The 20,534-nt window shown below is 42.4% G+C and overlaps 1 protein-coding gene across 1 annotated transcript in view; it reads right to left on the bottom strand.

Moving 5' to 3' along the window:
• The window catches only part of LOC139547255 (unconventional myosin-X-like), a 72,254-nt gene that overhangs the window by 42,777 nt on the left and 8,943 nt on the right, over window positions 1-20,534 (bottom strand). The window lies entirely within an intron of this gene.

Below are 20,534 nucleotides of genomic sequence, written 5' to 3'. Positions count from 1 at the left end.
TGGAAGCTAAGTCCGGCCTGAGGAGGGAGCTTCAGGTGAAGAAAGAGGAGGAAAAGTCCCGCAAGCTGAAGAAAATGGGGATTACCCCATAATTGACTTTTAAACTTTTGAATGGCCTCCTTTACAGACAATTGATGTTAGAACAACAAAAGAATAATGACATTGACATAACAGAAGCAACAGTGAATGCTAGTATAGAAACAACAGACTAATGCACAATCAAGATGTATGGTGGGAGCAGGAAGAGAAGAATGGAATCAGCTGAACAATCCAAAAAGACTGACAAGGTTAGAATCTATGTTCCACCTCAATGTATAACAGAAGCAGGAGAACTGAAGTCTATCTCAATCATAAGGATCAAACCCTTATCGGAGATTGCACTCTGTGGATGGACACATCATCAAACAAAGGGAGAAGTCGTTTGGGACCCGAAAGGATGTGACCTGACATGAATCAAAGAAAAAGACGAGTAGGTGCTCATCATGAACAAGATTGAACCAGTGGAAGGTGAAGACCTACCCCTGCACCTGAACAGGAAGAACCTGTGACAACAACAAGGGTGGCGGCTGATGTGACGACCACAGTAGCTACCACTAGATGACATCGACTGCCCTTACCAAGCAGACCACCGTGCCAACAAAGCAATCTGAGACATCAGTCAGGAGAGTTTTTACTGATATTTGAAACTTTCTGATAAACTCTAATGATCTACCTCAAGATAAGAACATTGAAAAAGCAACAGAATTAGATATATCTCATGCTTCATCAAATATGTAATATTTTATCCTTATATTTTTTATACCAAATTTGATCTATTACTCTTATGACAATTGGAGATGTTTGGTCTAGTTAGTTTTTGTTTTTTTATGTTTCTGATTAGATCTTTTACTCCTATTTCACATTGGAGATGTTTGGTCTAGTTGGTTTATATGCTTCACTTTGTTTTTATTTTTTGTATTTTCTTGTTTATCATAGGTATTTTCTTTTACTATCCCAAAGTCTTATTTGTATCATTTATGTGGCTAAATAGCCCCAGAGGGGGGATTGTAGTAGTAACATAAGGCAACTGGATGCTAATGGTAGAAGAGACATATAGTCTGACAATTCCAATAAGACACATACCAGAGAAATATGCCTAAGACAATTGGACACATTAATGAAAGGGGGAGACACATGGTCTGCTGACCTGACACACTAATGATAAAAAGGACCCATAGTCAGCTCCTTCTAAAAAGAAGGCGTATAGTACAGAATCTGCTGATTCCAATAAAGGCAAACTGAACAAAGAGTACATTGACACATTATGCTGACACACTAAAGATAGAGGGATCCATAGTCAGCTGCTTCTAAAAAGAAGGCCTATAGGGCTGAATCTGCTGATTCCAATAAAGGCAAACAAAACAAAGAGTACATTGACACATTATGCTGACACACTAGGATGGAGGGTCCGGCCACCATTGTAGTCTAGCTGAGAGCAGATGTGGGCGTTATTGGGCGTGAACAAGCGGGAAGCTTGAACTAGAGGATAGTGGTGGCGAATGACTGGAGAAGGGAGACTTCATTTGCATAAGGGATGGACATAGTGCTATGTGTGTATAAATATAGGAGCTAAGGCTCTGGGAAGGGGGGGTGTTCCGCGGTGTGTGTGCCGCGGGGTGTGTTCCGCGGACATTCCAGATTGTGATACAATTTGTATTAAAAATCTTATTTGAGTTCACAAAGTTCTTGTAAGAGTTATATTTGAAGTGATTTTCTACGACACTAACAGACCCATCTACTAACAGACCCATCTACCAGCTACTAACAGACCCATCTACCAGCTACTAACAGACCCATCTACTAACTACTAACATACCCATCTACTAACAGACCCATCTACTAACAGACCCATCTACCAACTACTAACAGACCCATCTACCAGCTACTAACAGACCCATCTACCAGCTATTAACAGACCCATCTTCCAGCTACTAACAGACCCATCTACCAGCTACTAACAGACCCATCTACCAACTACTAACAGACCCATCTACTAACTACTAACAGACCCATCTACTAACTACTAACAGACCCATCTACCAACTACTAACAGACCCATCTACCAGCTACTAACAGACCCATCTACCAGCTACTAACAGACCCATCTACTAACTACTAACAGACCCATCTACCAGCTACTAACAGACCCATCTACTAACTACTAACAGACCCATCTACCAACTACTAACAGACCCATCTACCAGCTACTAACAGACCCATCTACCAGCTACTAACAGACCCATCTACCAGCTACTAACAGACCCATCTACCAGCTACTAACAGACCCATCTACTAACTACTAACAGACCCATCTACCAGCTACTAACAGACCCATCTACCAGCTATTAACAGACCCATCTACTAACAGACCCATCTACCATCTACTAACAGACCCATCTACTAACAGACCCATCTACTAACTACTAACAGACCCATCTACTAACTACTAACAGACCCATCTACCAGCTACTAACAGACCCATCTACTAACTACTAACAGACCCATCTACCAGCTACTAACAGACCCATCTACCATCTACTAACAGACCCATCTACCAGCTACTAACAGACCCATCTACCAGCTACTAACAGACCCATCTACCAGCTACTAACAGACCCATCTACCAGCTACTAACAGACCCATCTACCAGCTACTAACAGACCCATCTACCAGCTACTAACAGACCCATCTACCAGCTACTAACAGACCCATCTACCAGCTACTAACAGACCCATCTACCATCTACTAACAGACCCAGCTACTAACAGACCCATCTACTAACAGACCCATCTACCATCTACTAACAGACCCAGCTACTAACAGACCCATCTACTAACTACTAACAGACCCATCTACCATCTACTAACAGACCCAGCTACTAACAGACCCATCTACTAACAGACCCATCTACCAGCTACGAACAGACCCATCTACCAGCTACTAACAGACCCATCTACCATCTACTAACAGACCCAGCTACTAACAGACCCATCTACTAACAGACCCATCTACTAACTACTAACAGACCCATCTACCAGCTATTAACAGACCCATCTACCAACTACTAACAGACCCATCTACCAACTACTAACAGACCCATCTACCAACTACTAACAGACCCATCTACCAGCTACTAACAGACCCATCTACCAGCTACTAACAGACCCATCTACTAACAGACCCATCTACTAACTACTAACAGACCCATCTACCAGCTATTAACAGACCCATCTACCAACTACTAACAGACCCATCTGCCATCTACTAACAGACCCATCTACCATCTACTAACAGACCCATCTACCAGCTACTAACAGACCAATCTACAAGCTACTAACAGACCCATCTACTAACTACTAACAGACCCATCTACCATCTACTAACAGACCCAGCTACTAACAGACCCATCTACTAACTACTAACAGACCCATCTACCATCTACTAACAGACCCAGCTACTAACAGACCCATCTACTAACTACTAACAGACCCATCTACCATCTACTAACAGACCCAGCTACTAACAGACCCATCTACTAACAGACCCATCTACTGTAGGAGTACAATTACACACATGGATAACATATAGAGGTATAAGATAGGTGAACAGTATAATTACATTTGCATTTGGGTCATTTAGCAGACGCTCTTGTCCAGAGTGACTTACAACTTGGTGTATTCACCTTATGATATCCAGTGGAACAACCATTTTACAATGGTGCATCTAACTCTTTTAAGGGGGGGGGGGTTAGAAGGATTACTTTGTCCTATCCTGGGTATTCCTTGGAGAGGTGGGGTTTCAGGTGTCTTCGGAAGGTGGTGATTGACTCCGCTGACCTGGCGTCGTGAGGGAGTTTGTTCCACCATTGGGGTACCAGAGCAGACATAGACATAATAACATACATGTCAGACAGAGTGGCGCCTAAAAGCAATTGGACACTAGACATATGGTTTGACCATTCTATTACAAACATACATGTCAGACAGAGTGACGCCTAGAGGTAATTGGACACGCTGGGATAGAGGGTCCAGCCACTATTATAAACAAATTGAAAGCAGATGGTGGTGAATGACTTCATAGGGGACGGACAAGACTGTGTGTATAAATAGAGTAGCTGGAGTTCTGAGAAAGTGTGTGTTCCGCGGACATTCCAGATTGTGATACAATTTGTATTAAAAATCTTATTTGAGTTCACAAAGTTCTTGTAAGAGTTATATTTGAAGTGATTTTCTACGACATAATTGGCGAGCTTGCCAGGAGTGACAGGGACGGTGACGTTCTTGGCTGGCGGGTTCTTTGGACAATCTAAACAAACAGAGGTGGCCACCCAACTATATACGGTAAGCAAGTTCTTACAATAGTTGAAATGTTTGTGTGGATTGCTTCAGAGTCCTGTCTCAGCGGGAGGAATGTCATGTAGGTCTCTCTCTCAAATTTCCTAAAAACGATAAAAACGAAAGAACTTTTGAATTCAAATAAATGTGCATGCATGTGTGAGTTTGGGTTTTGTATGAATGCGCATGTCTGGAGATTGAGTGAACTGGAACTGTGAACTTTGATTGTGTCGGGTGTTTGGCTGGGGGGAGCGGGCATTTGTTCTGGTTGGACTGCTCGAGACAGGTTCATGTGTCTGGTTTGATTGGGGGAGTTGTTCCGTCTGATTCTGCTTGGCCGGGTTCGACCGTATCAGGATCTGTTTTGGGATGTGCGTAAACACACCTCAGTCAACCTGAGCGGGCGACTCGTGTTGGGTGTGTGTGATTCGGACTGCCCCTCTCGTCGGACCATTCATTTTGAGCAGCCTTGTGTGGGCTGATCGGCGCAACTGTTTGTACTCTCTAGTTGAGCGGCGCAGGGCTACAACAAGTAGTTTATACAGTCAAAGCATAAAACAGTAGGTTGTAGGAAAACGTTAGCCCGATTGTGCGGCGTTCAACTGAAAAAGTAGCTTATACAGTCAAAGCATAAAACAGTAGGTTGTAGGAAAACGTTAGCCCGATTGTGCGGCGTTCAACTGCAAAAGTAGCTTATACAGTCAAAGCATAAAACAGTAGGTTGTAGGAAAACGTTAGCCCGATTGTGCGGCGTTCAACTGCAAAAGTAACTTATACGGTCAAAGCATAAATCGGTAGGTTGTAGGAAAACGTTGGCCCGATTGTGCGGCGTTCAACTGCAAAAGTAACTTATACGGTCAAAACATAAATCAGTAGTTAAATAAATATTCATAGTTTCCGCTCTGAAAAGAGGACTGTATGAGTGAAGTAGTAGGTGCAGGAAAAACGTTGGCCCGATTGTGCGGCGTTCAAATGCAAAAGAAATCCTGCGAATAAAAAACCGCTCTGTCTAGCTACCAGGGTTTGGTAATTCAGTAGGTCACGCCACAATACTACCCTAATAATAGAAGAAAAGATAAGTATTGGGGGTTGAATAGGATATGAAGACAAGCTGATCCGATTAGACAGTAGTCTCGTCATATTGTAAGAAGTCTAGGCTTATGTAGGTGGAAGTGAATTAAGTCAAAAAAGAAAGACTGAGTTGTTTTGAGGTAAAAACAAAGGGATTGAATGAACGGATGAAACATAAAAGGATGAATGATAATGTTGTAAGAAATGAGTAGATCTGTGTAAAAATAGAAGATTAGGAAGAAAGATAGGACAGGTTGTGTGCGTGTAGGCAGAGCGTCCTGAAGAGGGTGCGCGCAGCTCTCCTGTGACAGAGTAGAATTGATGAAGGGTGTCGTTAACTGCTATTAGGCAGAGGGAAAGAAGTTAAGAAACATCGAAGTAAAATAAGTTGTAATCAAGGATAAAAACACTGATGTGATAAAGTAATAAGCGACCATAGTAGAATTACTAAAAAAGGTGTCAAAACAAAGAATAAATAAAAATACTTAAAAAGGCGTTAACCGAATAGTATAAATACGGATAGAAAAGTGTGAAACAAAACAGAAAGTAGGAGCGCCAATAAATTGAAATTATACTATAAAGTTAAAAATGAATCTAGGTTGGTTAAGATAAATAGTGGAATCCAGGACATATTAAGAATTCGCGTACGGAGGAACAAAGAAAGAGGAAAAAACAGGCCGTCAGACACTCTGTGTCTACAGAAGCTACGGTCTAAAAATAGCCTGATGAGTAGACAGTGGTGCAAAATCGAGTGACCAGGATAAAAAGGAGACAAGGGGAGGCTTGATACACTAATCAATTGAATTTAGGATCAAGCAATAAGGAACATGAAGTAGAGGTAAGAAAGTATAAACAATATAAATAAATAAAGATAAAGATAAGGTATTAAAAAGAAATCATAAAATTGATTAGAACTATAATAAAATGAATAGAACACCAGTAGAGATCTTAGGGGCAAGGCATCCCTTGAGTAAAAAAGAAATAATAAAAACTTCAATAAAATGGGAGAAACGCACAAGAAAACTAAATACCAAATGGCCAGCGGTGGGAACGTTGGATGTCTCGGTGTGTGAGGAAATGGAGACACTAATAAAGAACCACAAACCAAATGACAAGAAACAAAAAAGAAGAAATAAACGAGAAAGAGAAAATGAAATACTAAAAATGTTCAAAGAAGAAGGATCTGGTTTGTTAAAAAGCATGAAAAAGGCAAGAGAAATGCTGAAGAAAGATGATAAAACAATGAAAATGAAAAATGAATGGATGCTTAACCCCCCACCTTATTTCAATGGACAATTTCCAATGATAAAGGGTCATTTGGATATACAAGGCGAAATAGACTTAACAGAAGGGGAAGAAAGGGCTGAGCCTGAAGCAGCATGTGCATCATCTTATTCAGCAGACAAGGACCAGAGAAAGACTACAAGAGATTCTAGGATTGAGGGAGATGGCTTCAATTGTTATGGGGGTTTAAGAAAGGCTCTGGCAGCATTAGAAACAGCTAGAGTAGATAAGGAGTTATCAGAAGAAGAAGAGGAAGATAGTGATAGACAATATAGGGACAGACTAGAAGAAGAGGGTCAATTACTTGGACAAAAAATAGATAAGGAATTGGGACTATTAAAATCAAACCTAGAAGAAAGCAAGAGAAGACTAGATAAACAAGAAAAAGCTCGGGCCCGCAGCACCAATAAGGATTTAACTGATGAGTTGGTGGAAAACTACCCCAGGGCTCGTAGAGAAGGGTCAAGAAAAGAATCTGGCTTTTATGGAAAACAATGTCCGATTCTGATAAAAGGCGATCAGGGACATTATACGCCATGGGCTACACAGGATTTGGAGGGTTTGGTTGTCCGTCTACCTGATTTACATGAGGGGGCAGGTAAATGGATCAGAACATTTGAAGAACATACAGTGGGGAAATTGCTGGCGGTGGGGGACATAAGGGCACTACTGGCCAGGGTGACGAGCATGCATACTATGGGAGAGATCATGCAGGACGGTGGCATCGATGGTACAGATGGGGGAGTGATAAATGATGGATTACTGTTCGACAGATACAGACCAGTCATCTGGCGTGCTTTAAGAGAAACATATCCAACAAAAGTGGATCCCAAAGCACTAAGAGGTGGAATTATCGGGGACACAGAAAACCCAGCTACCTACCTACATGGACAGTTGAAAAGGTGGAGGATGGAAACAGAGCAAGACCCTGAGGGCAATGAACTAATGACAACTATGTTCCGAAATTCAATAATAGAAGCCATGCCCCAGCCAGTAAGGAGAAGGCTGGAGGATGTGGTGGGACTTACATCAAAACCTTACAGGGAATTCTGTGACTACGTGGTCCATGCAGTAGAGAAATACAGAAAAGATGAACAGAGACAGATAGATCAAGGCAAAGACATTCAGAGAAGACTGACCCTGCTGCAGTTGGATGAACTAACCAACAAAGGGAAAAAGAAAGTCCAGGCTGTCGTCACTACCCCTGGGCCAGAGATGGGAACAATGGCTGCTGTCTCCCCAGGAGAGCCACAGCTGTTCGGCCCTGGTCGGGCTCAAGTGTTACCTGCACCGCCAGTAGTAAATGTGTACACACAGCCCCCGATTTGGAATGGGGGGAAAAAACAACAGAAAACTGTACAATTTGATAAAGGCAAGGGATTTGTAGACTCTCGAGGGCCACCAGGCACCTGTTGGGGATGTAGGCAACCAGGACACAACAGGCGAGAGTGCCCTACACGCCCATGGCAGAATCGAACTGAGGGAAATAGAAATAGTAGATCGCCACCGACGTATAATACCCCAAACTTCCAACAAAATCAGAATGGTTGGAATCAACATAACGATTGGCAGGGCAACCCTAACCAACCTTCAGGTCCTGTGAACACATGGTCAGGGCCTAATCAACAAAACTAGGGATGCCCAGGGAATCTCAAAGGGGAGGGTCAGTTTCCAATAATAACAACAAGGGCTGATCAAGAACCTATACTGCAGGTTCAAATAGAAAACAGAGGTACACCCATGATGATAGATACTGGAGCTACTTATACATGTGTGAGTCCAAATTATGCCTCTCATCTCCCCATGTCTGGTAAATATGCCAAAACAATAGGATTCTCGGGAAATACGCAGTTAATTCCAATGACCGCTCCAGTTCGGCTAACGACTGATGGTAAATCAGTCACAATTCCAATTTTAGTGTCAGATCAAACACCAGTTAATCTATTAGGAAGAGACGCACTATGCAAGTTGGGCTTACAAATTAAATGTTCTCCTGATGGAGTAATAATTGAAAAAACAGGATTACAATTACCAGTGATGGGTACAGAAGGAACAGCTAATGTATATTGGCTAGGAGGCATTGAAGCAGATGTGGATAGAACTGTCAGGAAATGGGGTAAATTCATCCAGGCCCAAATACCTAAAGCAGTTAGAGCTAAATCTGAATATCATTGCACAATGCAATTTGACCCACATCTGGACCCATTGCTTGAACAACTTTGGGTTATGGGGGCATATGGAAGGAAAGCACCAATAATGTCTCAAATTATAGTTATTGGAAAGCAGGGAGCCGCAATGGATGTGATGGATGGAGACGGGTCTGAATTTGTGAAGACATGGTTCAATGTCTCTGACTCTGTTCCTCACATTACTTTACTGGTAAATCAGGGTTATACATCTAAAGATCTAGGATCGATGATGAAGGAAGTTGGGAAACAGAAGTGGGATAAAACTGACAATCCACTAATCTTTCATTCAAAGGATAAATCATTCATCAAAATAGTTACCACTACTATGTTGATTGGTGATCCAAGGGAGGTAGAGGTTAGTGCAGGCCAGCAGGTAGTGTTAGGTGAAGGAATAGGATTAATCAGTGAACTTAGAGCAGAAATGGAGAAAACCATACCAACTGAGGTATGGTCGCAACATGATACAGACGTAGGACTAGTTAAATCTGCTAGTCCCGTTTCTGTCAAAATAAAACCTAATGCCAAACTTCCATGGAAAACCCAGTATCCTATGAAGCCTGAGGCTGAAGAAGGAATAAGATTGACAATAGAAGGACTGCTCAGGGCAGGAGTATTGATAGAGATGCCCAGTGATTGCAATACACCCTTGCTACCTGTTCTTAAAGCCAATGGTAAAAAATGGAGACTGGTCCATGATCTAAGAGCTGTTAACGATATAGTGCAGGATTGTCCTGCTGAAGTCCCAAACCCTCACACTCTGCTGACCAATGTTCCCCCGGAGGCCAAATACTTCACGGTTATTGACCTATGTGGAGCGTTTTTTAGTATACCCCTGGCGGAGGAGTGCAGACATTTGTTTGCATTTAGATATAGGGGCAAAACTTTGTCTTATACTAGGACCCCACAGGGTTTTAAGGATAGTCCACATTTTTTCAATCAGATATTGAGAGCAGACCTGGAAGAATTAATGTTAGATGGCACACTGATCCAATATGTGGATGACCTGTTGATCTGTGCCTCAACTTTGGAACAATGTCATTCTGACTCACTAAAAGTACTGCAACGCTTAGCAGAAGGAGGACACAAAGTCTCTAAAACAAAACTACAGTACTGTCAACCTCAGGTTGAGTACTTAGGCAGAACAATAGCTCATGGAACTAAAGCAATAGCTCCTGGACAGCTAGAGGGTATTAGCAAAGCACCGTTACCACAAACGGTAGCTCAAATGATGACCTTTTTGGGAATGACAGGATTTAGTTCTGATTGGATAGAAGAGTATGTAGTTAAAACAGCTCCTCTGAGAGAAATAATGAAAGAAGCTGGACAGCTTAATCTAAGAGCAAGACTAGATTGGAACACTGATGCGTTGGTTGCATTTGAAACACTTAAAAGAGAAATGCAAACAGCACCAGCTCTAGCCACCCCAGATTACACTAAACCATTCTTGTTATACGTCGCAAACAGGTGCAACAATTATGCAGCAGCTGTTCTTATGCAAGAAACTTGTAGTGGTAGGAAGAAACAACCTATTGCTTATTATAGCTCTAAATTGGATCCGGTAGCTCAGGGATACCCACCGTGTTATCAGGGATTAGCGGCATTGCATTATGCATATGACAAAGCATCAACTATAACCATGGGGTATCCGGTGATTATCAGCACTCATCATAAAATAGTGGAGTTGATAGAACAGGGTAAATTTGTGTTAACTAATGCAAGGACGATGGATTATATGAGCTTACTCACGTACCCTGACGTTTTCATTAAAAGATGTAACACTGTGAATCCGGCAGAAAGGATTCCATTTGATTTTGAAGGAGAAGCACATGATTGTGTAGCCGAGGCTTTAACATTTACCAAACTACGTCCAGACTTAGAATCAATTCCATTAATAGGTCGAGAGGGATATGACCTGGAAAGTTACTTTGTAGATGGTTCTTGTTTTAAAGATTATACAGGTACTCATGCAGGGTTTGCGGTAGTTAAGCAAAAGGGGAAAGCTTTCACTGAGGAAATATTAGAGCATTGTCCTCAGCCTTGCTCTGCCCAGCTAGCTGAATTGCAGGCTCTGACTGCAGCATGTGGGCTAGGAAGAGGTAAAACCGTTAATATCTATACTGATTCCGCTTACGCACACGGCGTATGTCATTTGTTTGGTGCAGTCTGGAAACAGAGAGGTTTTCGAAAGAGTGATGGAACTCCCATCCAACATCATGCTCAAATTGTTAAATTAATGACAGCATTAATGTATCCTCGGAAGTTAGCTATAATCAAGTGTCAAGCGCACAAAAAAGGTAATGATTTTGTTATTAGGGGCAATAATGCAGCGGATGAAGCTGCCAAAAAAGCATCTAAATGTATTGTTCCTATTCTCATTGCACCATTAATGGACATGGTTGCTATTGCACCTCTTACATCTCCGGCTGAGCTAATTCAAATTCAGGCTCGTGCTGGTATTACTGAACAGAATACCTGGCTACAGAGGGGGGCCTCGGTAGATAGACATGGGATATGGAGAACACATGATGGTGCCATATTGGCCACCACCACTCTACTGACGCTACTTATTAATGATGCACATGATATTGATCATTGTGCAAGGGGGGAGGTGATAAGAAAAATCAAAAAACAAGGTTTTTGGTCACCTTATCTACAGGCAACAGTAGATGAGATTTTGTCAAAATGTGAAATATGTGCAAAAAACAACATACGTAAAGGTATAGCTACGCCTATAGGTCACATACCGGTTCCAGAAGGCCCATTTAGACATATTGTGATGGACTATGTAGACATGATAAAACCTATAAGGGGTAAAAGGTACATGTTAGTTATCATAGACAGGTTCAGCAGATGGGTGGAAGCAGTACCATCAGTGGATCAGGGGTCAGGAACAGTGATAAAATTCTTATCAACAGAAGTAATTCCCAGATTCGGGATTCCGTCCGAAATTAGCTCAGACAATGGTTCAGCGTTTATACAAAAAGTTGTAAAAACAATAATACAGCAGCTAAGGATGAAACAAAGGCTGGGATGTGTCTATCATCCCCAATCGCAGGGGATGGTTGAGAGAGTTAACGGTTTTCTGAAAAACAAGATAACAAAGATTTGTAGATCTACAGGGCTTAATTGGGTGGATGCTTTACCGCTTGCACTAATGAGTTGCCGCATGGAAACTAACAGAAACACGCATCTATCGCCGCATGAAATGCTTACGGGTCGACCCATGCCTATACCAATGTTAGGAGGATTGTATAAAGGTCCCTCCTTGGATATATTGCAAAGTGAATTAAAATCGTATGTGATGTATCTAACCAAAATACACAAAGTTATATATTCACAGGAGAAAAAGACGGTGCCGGAGCCTGGACCTGAAGGACCTCTCCCAGTGATACCAGGAGATCTGGTCTACGTTCGAGTGTTCCGAAGGAAGTGGGATCAGCCGAGGAGAGAAGGACCCTACGAGGTGGCCGCAGCCACAAAAACAGCAGTCCAGGTGAAAGGAAGCAAGACGTGGTATCATCTAAACCACTGCACACGAGTCCCAACAGAGAAAAGGATACAACCACATAGAGATGAGAACACAGAGGATGCTGATACACCAGGCGGGAGCTCGGAGGGAGCAGGAGCAGAGGAAACGATCAAAACACCAGGGAGGAGTCAAGAAAATGGCAGACCAGATACAAGCCAAGATACGACGAGTGCATCAATTAAAGCTCTCAGAAGAAGTACCAGGGGAAAACAGTCTAAACAGGAAAGGGACAAACAACCAAAGCTTCCTCAGGTATGGTCTGAGAGCCCAGAAATGGGGGGGAGTAACATGCCTGCTACTCCTGATGACATACCTGCTGTGGCAGACCTCTTTGATAGAAGCCCTCCACAATGGGATCCCGAAGTACCACCTGCAGAATGGGAACATCTCTTCCCTGAAATTGATACCCTCCCAGATGAAAGTCCAGTCCGGCCTGAGGAGGGAGCCTCAGGGGAAGAAAGAGGAAGAGAAGCCTCACAAGAGAGGGAAGGGGATTTCCCCACAATTGACTTTTCAACTCTTGAAGGGTCCCCCTAACAAACAATTTAAGTTAGAATGGCGGAAGAAAGACATTGACATAGCAAAAGTAATAATGAACACTAATACAGAAACAACAGACTCACACACGATCAAGAAGTATGGTGGAGGCAGGAAGAGAAGAGAGGAATCAGCCGAACAATTAAAAAAAACTGACAAGGTTAGAATTTCTGTTCCACCTCAACTCATAACTGAAACAGGAGAACAGAAGACAATCTCAATCAAAAGGATCAGGCCTCTACCCGAGATTGCATTCTGTGGATGGACACATCACCAAACAAAGGGAGAAGTCATTTGGGACCCAAAAGGATGTGACCTGACATTAACCAAAGACGTAGATGAGTGGGTGCTCACCATGAATCAGATTGAACCAGTTGAAGGTGAAGACTTAATAGTTGAAATAACGAGAACCAGATTGACCAAAGGGAGTAGCACCACAGTCATTAGAATTGGTCCTACGCCAATACCTAAACAGGAAGAGCTGGTGATAACTAAAACGACAACAACAGTGGAAACTGCTGCAAGGATTACAGCGGTTACTACCAAGGTATCATCCATTGCTATTAACAAACAGTCTAATGTACCCACAAAGAAACCTGAGGCATCAGAACCAAAAGGGTTTTTTACTGACATTTGGAACTTTCTGAAAAACACTAACAATCTGCCTCGAGAAAAGGACAATGTGACTCCAACTGATGCTTTAACCCCAGAACTATACAAGGACAAATCATTGAAGAAATTAGTAGGTAATGAATGGTATGAATGGGCTCAATATACAGCAATGAAATTAAAATTGACAAATTGCTTACTATGTGCACCCTCTCCGCTGACAGAATTAGTGGTGGTACCAAGTCCTTATGATTACAAGGACTGTGCTGATTTTAATAAGAACTTTTGTCATTTGAGTAGACCAGAAAGGCCTTATTGCCCAGCTGAATGTTTGTCATATTTGGGTAATCCATATTATCATCGGTATTACAATCAAACTGGTTGGGGAAAGTGGTGTAAAGAATTGGATATAAGGATGGAAGTACAGAAGCTAGAGGTCCCACATAAATATCGGATAGATTATCAACAAACATATGAATGTTTTAACAGCACAAAAGGACAGAATGAGATGGGGAAGTTTAAAGGTCAATGCGAGATCACATGGCACTTAACTACGGATACCACATGGAATGCAGACACTCCAAGAAGGGCTACTTATCAAGCAGCTGGAAGTTGGGTGGGAAAAGTGGTCATTCATGATAGTTGTCAAAATCAAACTCTAGCACTACCCTTAATTGCACCATATGAAGAACAGACCAAGGTAGTTGCAGATTTCTTCTGGATATGTGGGGGAAAGAGATTAAGGGCAACATTGCCAAAGGGATGGACAGGTCTCTGTGCAAGAGTTAGGTTGATTCAACAGATAACTATAATTGAATGGGATCCTAGTGATGCTAGGCAACAAAATACTAAAAATAGAGTAAAAAGAGAATATGAGTCTGACCCCAAGGTCTATTTGGATGCAATAGGCCAACCTAGAGGTGTTCCTAACGAGTACAAAGCAAGAGATGAGATTAAATCAGGATTTGAATCAATCTTTTTGTGGATAACACCTAATAAGAATTTAGAGTGGATTAATTATATTTACTATAACCAACAGAGATTTATTAACTATACCGACTCGGCTCTAACAGCATTGGGGGAACAGGTACAGGCTACCAGTAAAATGACTTGGCAAAACAGACAGGCTCTCAATTGGCTCTTAGCGGAGAAGGGTGGAGTTTGTGTTATGTTTGGAGATGACTGTTGCACCTTTATCCCCAATAACACTGATGGATCCTTCGCAATCGCTATGGCTAAACTCAAAGGTTTACGAGCAGAGGTTAAGGCAAATGCTGGGTTTGACTCTCATGTTTGGGATTGGTTGGATCTAGCATTAGGAAAGTGGGGAGCTGTGTTTGCTAGGATGGCTATTGTGCTGGGAGGGGGGTTATTGGCTCTGGGTCTTGTATTTTGTTGTGTTTTACCCTTGATAAAATCACTTGTGGTCCAGACAACAGTTAAACAGATGTCTGTAAGGAGTGCTGACCCTCCAGTGATAATTAATCCTGTACCTGGGAGCCCAGGCCATTATACCAATAAATATGGAAAACTTTGCAATGCAGTTGGTGGACCTCTGGACTGCCCCTTTGGCAATCCAAACTGTCTCTATGGAGTGATGCCGGGAGGTGGTTCTGCTTGCCATGATTTCAGTAAGGATGGTCTGCCTGTATATGCTGTATTCCCAAATGCAGACAAATGTCTACTGGTACATGTCCACAAAGAGTGTCATTTGCGCCGTAAGTGCAAGTGGTGCACAAAATTTAATGTGGAAGGCCATGACCATCATGGAGACCCCGTGTTTTGCGCAAAATGTCAAAGAGGTGATTGTAGAATCTGTCAGGATGAGGACTGTGCTCCTATGTCAGGATTTTAGTATATCTATTTTTGTTTAAATTTGTGTTTTTGTATGTTTGGTTGAATTTTTAGATATGTATATCAATGAATATATATATGTTTTTCTTTAATTGAAGCTAGTTATGCCTTCTAAAAACTAGGTTAATTTCAAAAAACATGTTAGGTAACAGAGGGTTTTCCGGTTACAAGTGTCTATGGACCATGTCCTTAATCTTCTAAACAAAGGTTGGTATCATTGATATCACTTTATTAGAGAGGTGTCTGCGAGGGAGGATCATGTTGAAATGCTTAAATTTAGAATGATGTTGTGTCAATTTTCTTTTGTAACTGCATGTTGGTCTTTGATTTTTTCCTTATTCATTTGTTATGATACTCCGTGTATTATTTTGATTTTCCACATAACTGAGATAACCTCAGGCAAGGCTAAGTACTTACACGCACATGCTTCATCAAATCTGTAATATTTTATCTTTCTTAATTTTTACACCTAATTAGATCTTTTACTCTTATGTAAACTGGAGATGTTTGGTCTAGTTAGGTTTTTATTAATTTTTACACCTAATTAGATCTTTTACTCTTATGTAAACTGGAGATGTTTGGTCTAGTTCGGTTTTTATTAATGTTTCTAATTGGATCTTGTACTCCTATTTTAGTTTTAATCATTTGAGACTGTTTGGTCTAGTTGGTTTATGTGCTTTCTTCTGTTTTTGTATTTTCTTGTATATCGTAGGTATTTTCATTTACTATCCCAAAGTCATGTTTCTGTTATTTATGTGGCTAATTAGCCCCAGAGGTGGGATTGTAGGAGTACAATTACACACATGGATAACATATAGAGGTATAAGATAGGTGAACAGTATAATTACATTTGCATTTGGGTCATTTAGCAGACGCTCTTGTCCAGAGTGACTTACAACTTGGTGTATTCACCTTATGATATCCAGTGGAACAACCATTTTACAATGGTGCATCTAACTCTTTTAAGGGGGGGGGGGTTAGAAGGATTACTTTGTCCTATCCTGGGTATTCCTTGGAGAGGTGGGGTTTCAGGTGTCTTCGGAAGGTGGTGATTGACTCCGCTGACCTGGCGTCGTGAGGGAGTTTGTTCCACCATTGGGGTACCAGAGCAGACATAGACATAATAACATACATGTCAGACAGAGTGGCGCCTAAAAGCAATTGGACACTAGACATATGGTTTGACCATTCTATTACAAACATACATGTCAGACAGAGTGACGCCTAGAGGTAATTGGACACGCTGGGATAGAGGGTCCAGCCACTATTATAAACAAATTGAAAGCAGATGGTGGTGAATGACTTCATAGGGGACGGACAAGACTGTGTGTATAAATAGAGTAGCTGGAGTTCTGAGAAAGTGTGTGTTCCGCGGACATTCCAGATTGTGATACAATTTGTATTAAAAATCTTATTTGAGTTCACAAAGTTCTTGTAAGAGTTATATTTGAAGTGATTTTCTACGACACTACCAGCTACTAACAGACCCATCTACCAGCTACTAACAGACCCATCTACCATCTACTAACAGACCCATCTACCAGCTACTAACAGACCCAGCTACTAACAGACCCATCTACTAACAGACCCATCTACTAACTACTAACAGACCCATCTACCAGCTATTAACAGACCCATCTACCAACTACTAACAGACCCATCTACCAACTACTAACAGACCCATCTACCAACTACTAACAGACCCATCTACCAGCTACTAACAGACCCATCTACTAACAGACCCATCTACTAACTACTAACAGACCCATCTACCAGCTATTAACAGACCCATCTACCAACTACTAACAGACCCATCTGCCATCTACTAACAGACCCATCTACCATCTACTAACAGACCCATCTACCAGCTACTAACAGACCCATCTACTAACTACTAACAGACCCATCTACCAGCTATTAACAGACCCATCTACCAACTACTAACAGACCCATCTGCCATCTACTAACAGACCCATCTACCATCTACTAACAGACCCATCTACCAGCTACTAACAGACCCATCTACTAACTACTAACAGACCCATCTACCAGCTATTAACAGACCCATCTACCAGCTACTAACAGACCCATCTACCAGCTACTAACAGACCCATCTACCATCTACTAACAGACCCATCTACCAGCTACTAACAGACCCATCTACTAACTACTAACAGACCCATCTACCAGCTATTAACAGACCCATCTACCAGCTACTAACAGACCCATCTACTAACTACTAACAGACCCATCTACCAGCTATTAACAGACCCATCTACCAGCTACTAACAGACCCATCTACTAACAGACCCATCTACCAACTACTAACAGACCCATCTACTAACTACTAACAGACCCATCTACTAACAGACCCATCTACTAACAGACCCATCTACCAGCTACTAACATACCCATCTACCAGCTACTAACAGACCCATCTACTAACTACTAACAGACCCATCTACTAACAGACCCATCTACTAACAGACCCATCTACCAGCTACTAACAGACCCATCTACCAGCTACTAACAGACCCATCTACTAACAGACCCATCTACCAGCTACTAACAGACCCATCTACCAGCTACTAACAGACCCATCTACTAACTACTAACAGACCCATCTACCAGCTACTAACAGACCCATCTACCAGCTACTAACAGACCCATCTACTAACTACTAACATACCCATCTACTAACAGACCCATCTACTAACAGACCCATCTACCAACTACTAACAGACCCATCTACCAGCTACTAACAGACCCATCTACCAGCTACTAACAGACCCATCTACTAACTACTAACAGACCCATCTACCAGCTACTAACAGACCCATCTACCAGCTACTAACAGACCCATCTACCAGCTACTAACAGACCCATCTACTAACAGACCCATCTACCAGCTACTAACAGACCCATCTACTAACTACTAACATACCCATCTACTAACAGACCCATCTACTAACAGACCCATCTACCAACTACTAACAGACCCATCTACTAACTACTAACAGACCCATCTACTAACTACTAACAGACCCATCTACCAACTACTAACAGACCCATCTACCAGCTACTAACAGACCCATCTACCAGCTACTAACAGACCCATCTACTAACTACTAACAGACCCATCTACCAGCTACTAACAGACCCATCTACTAACTACTAACAGACCCATCTACCAACTACTAACAGACCCATCTACCAGCTACTAACAGACCCATCTACCAGCTACTAACAGACCCATCTACCAGCTACTAACAGACCCATCTACTAACTACTAACAGACCCATCTACCAACTACTAACAGACCCATCTACCAGCTACTAACAGACCCATCTACTAACTACTAACAGACCCATCTACCAGCTACTAACAGACCCATCTACTAACTACTAACAGACCCATCTACCAACTACTAACAGACCCATCTACCAGCTACTAACAGACCCATCTACTAACTACTAACAGACCCATCTACCAGCTACTAACAGACCCATCTACCAGCTATTAACAGACCCATCTACTAACTACTAACAGACCCATCTACCATCTACTAACAGACCCATCTACTAACAGACCCATCTACTAACTACTAACAGACCCATCTACTAACTACTAACAGACCCATCTACCAACTACTAACAGACCCATCTACTAACAGACCCATCTACCAGCTACTAACAGACCCATCTACCAGCTACTAACAGACCCATCTACCAGCTACTAACAGACCCATCTACTAACTACTAACAGACCCATCTACTAACTACTAACAGACCCATCTACCAGCTACTAACAGACCCATCTACCAGCTACTAACAGACCCATCTACCAGCTACTAACAGACCCATCTACCAACTACTAACAGACCCATCTACTAACAGACCCATCTACCAACTACTAACAGACCCATCTACCAGCTACTAACAGACCCATCTACCAGCTACTAACAGACCCATCTACTAACTACTAACAGACCCATCTACCATCTACTAACAGACCCATCTACTAACAGACCCATCTACTAACTACTAACAGACCCATCTACCAGCTATTAACAGACCCATCTACCAACTACTAACAGACCCATCTGCCATCTACTAACAGACCCATCTACCATCTACTAACAGACCCATCTACCAGCTACTAACAGACCCATCTACCAGCTACTAACAGACCCATCTACTAACTACTAACAGACCCATCTACCAGCTATTAACAGACCCATCTACCAGCTACTAACAGACCCATCTACCAGCTACTAACAGACCCATCTACCAGCTACTAACAGACCCATCTACCAGCTACTAACAGACCCATCTACCAGCTACTAACAGACTCATCTACAAACTACTAACACTGAGTACCAGGCAGTTAGGACCTTATGGAGGGACAATAGAGCCCTGAGTACCAGGCCATTAGGACCTGATGGAGGGACAATAGAGCCCTGAGTACCAGGTCATTAAGACCTGATGGAGGGACAATAGAGCCCTAAGTACCAGGTCATTAGGACCTGATGGAGGGGAAATAGAGCCCTGAGTACCAGGCCATTAGGACCTGATGGAGGGACAATAGAGCCCTGAGTACCGGGCCATTAAGACCTGATGGAGGGGGCAATAGAACCCTGAGTACCAGGTCATTAGGACCTGATGGAGGGGCAATAGAGCCCTGAGTATCAGACCTTTAGGACCTGATGGAGGGACAATAGAGCCCTGAGTACCAGGCCATTATGACCTGATGGAGGGGCAATAGAGCCATGAGTACCAGACCATTAGGACCTGATGGAGGGACAATAGAGCCCTGAGTATCAGGCCATTAAGACCTGATGGAGGGGACAATAGAGCCCTGAGTACCAGGCCATTAAGACCTGATGGAGGGGACAATAGAGCACTGAGTATCAGGCCATTAAGACCTGATGGAGGGGCAATAGAGCCCTGAGTACCAGGCAGTTAAGACCTGATGGAGGGGGCAATAGAGCCCTGAGTACCAGACCATTAGGACCTGATGGAGGGACAATAGAGCCCTGAGTACCAGGCCATTAGGACCTGATGGAGGGACAATATATCCCTGAGTACC

Source organism: Salvelinus alpinus, chromosome 20 (genome assembly GCF_045679555.1).
Source record: "Salvelinus alpinus chromosome 20, SLU_Salpinus.1, whole genome shotgun sequence".
Lineage (NCBI taxonomy): Eukaryota > Metazoa > Chordata > Actinopteri > Salmoniformes > Salmonidae > Salvelinus > Salvelinus alpinus.
This window is presented reverse-complemented; position numbering and strand designations above follow the sequence as displayed.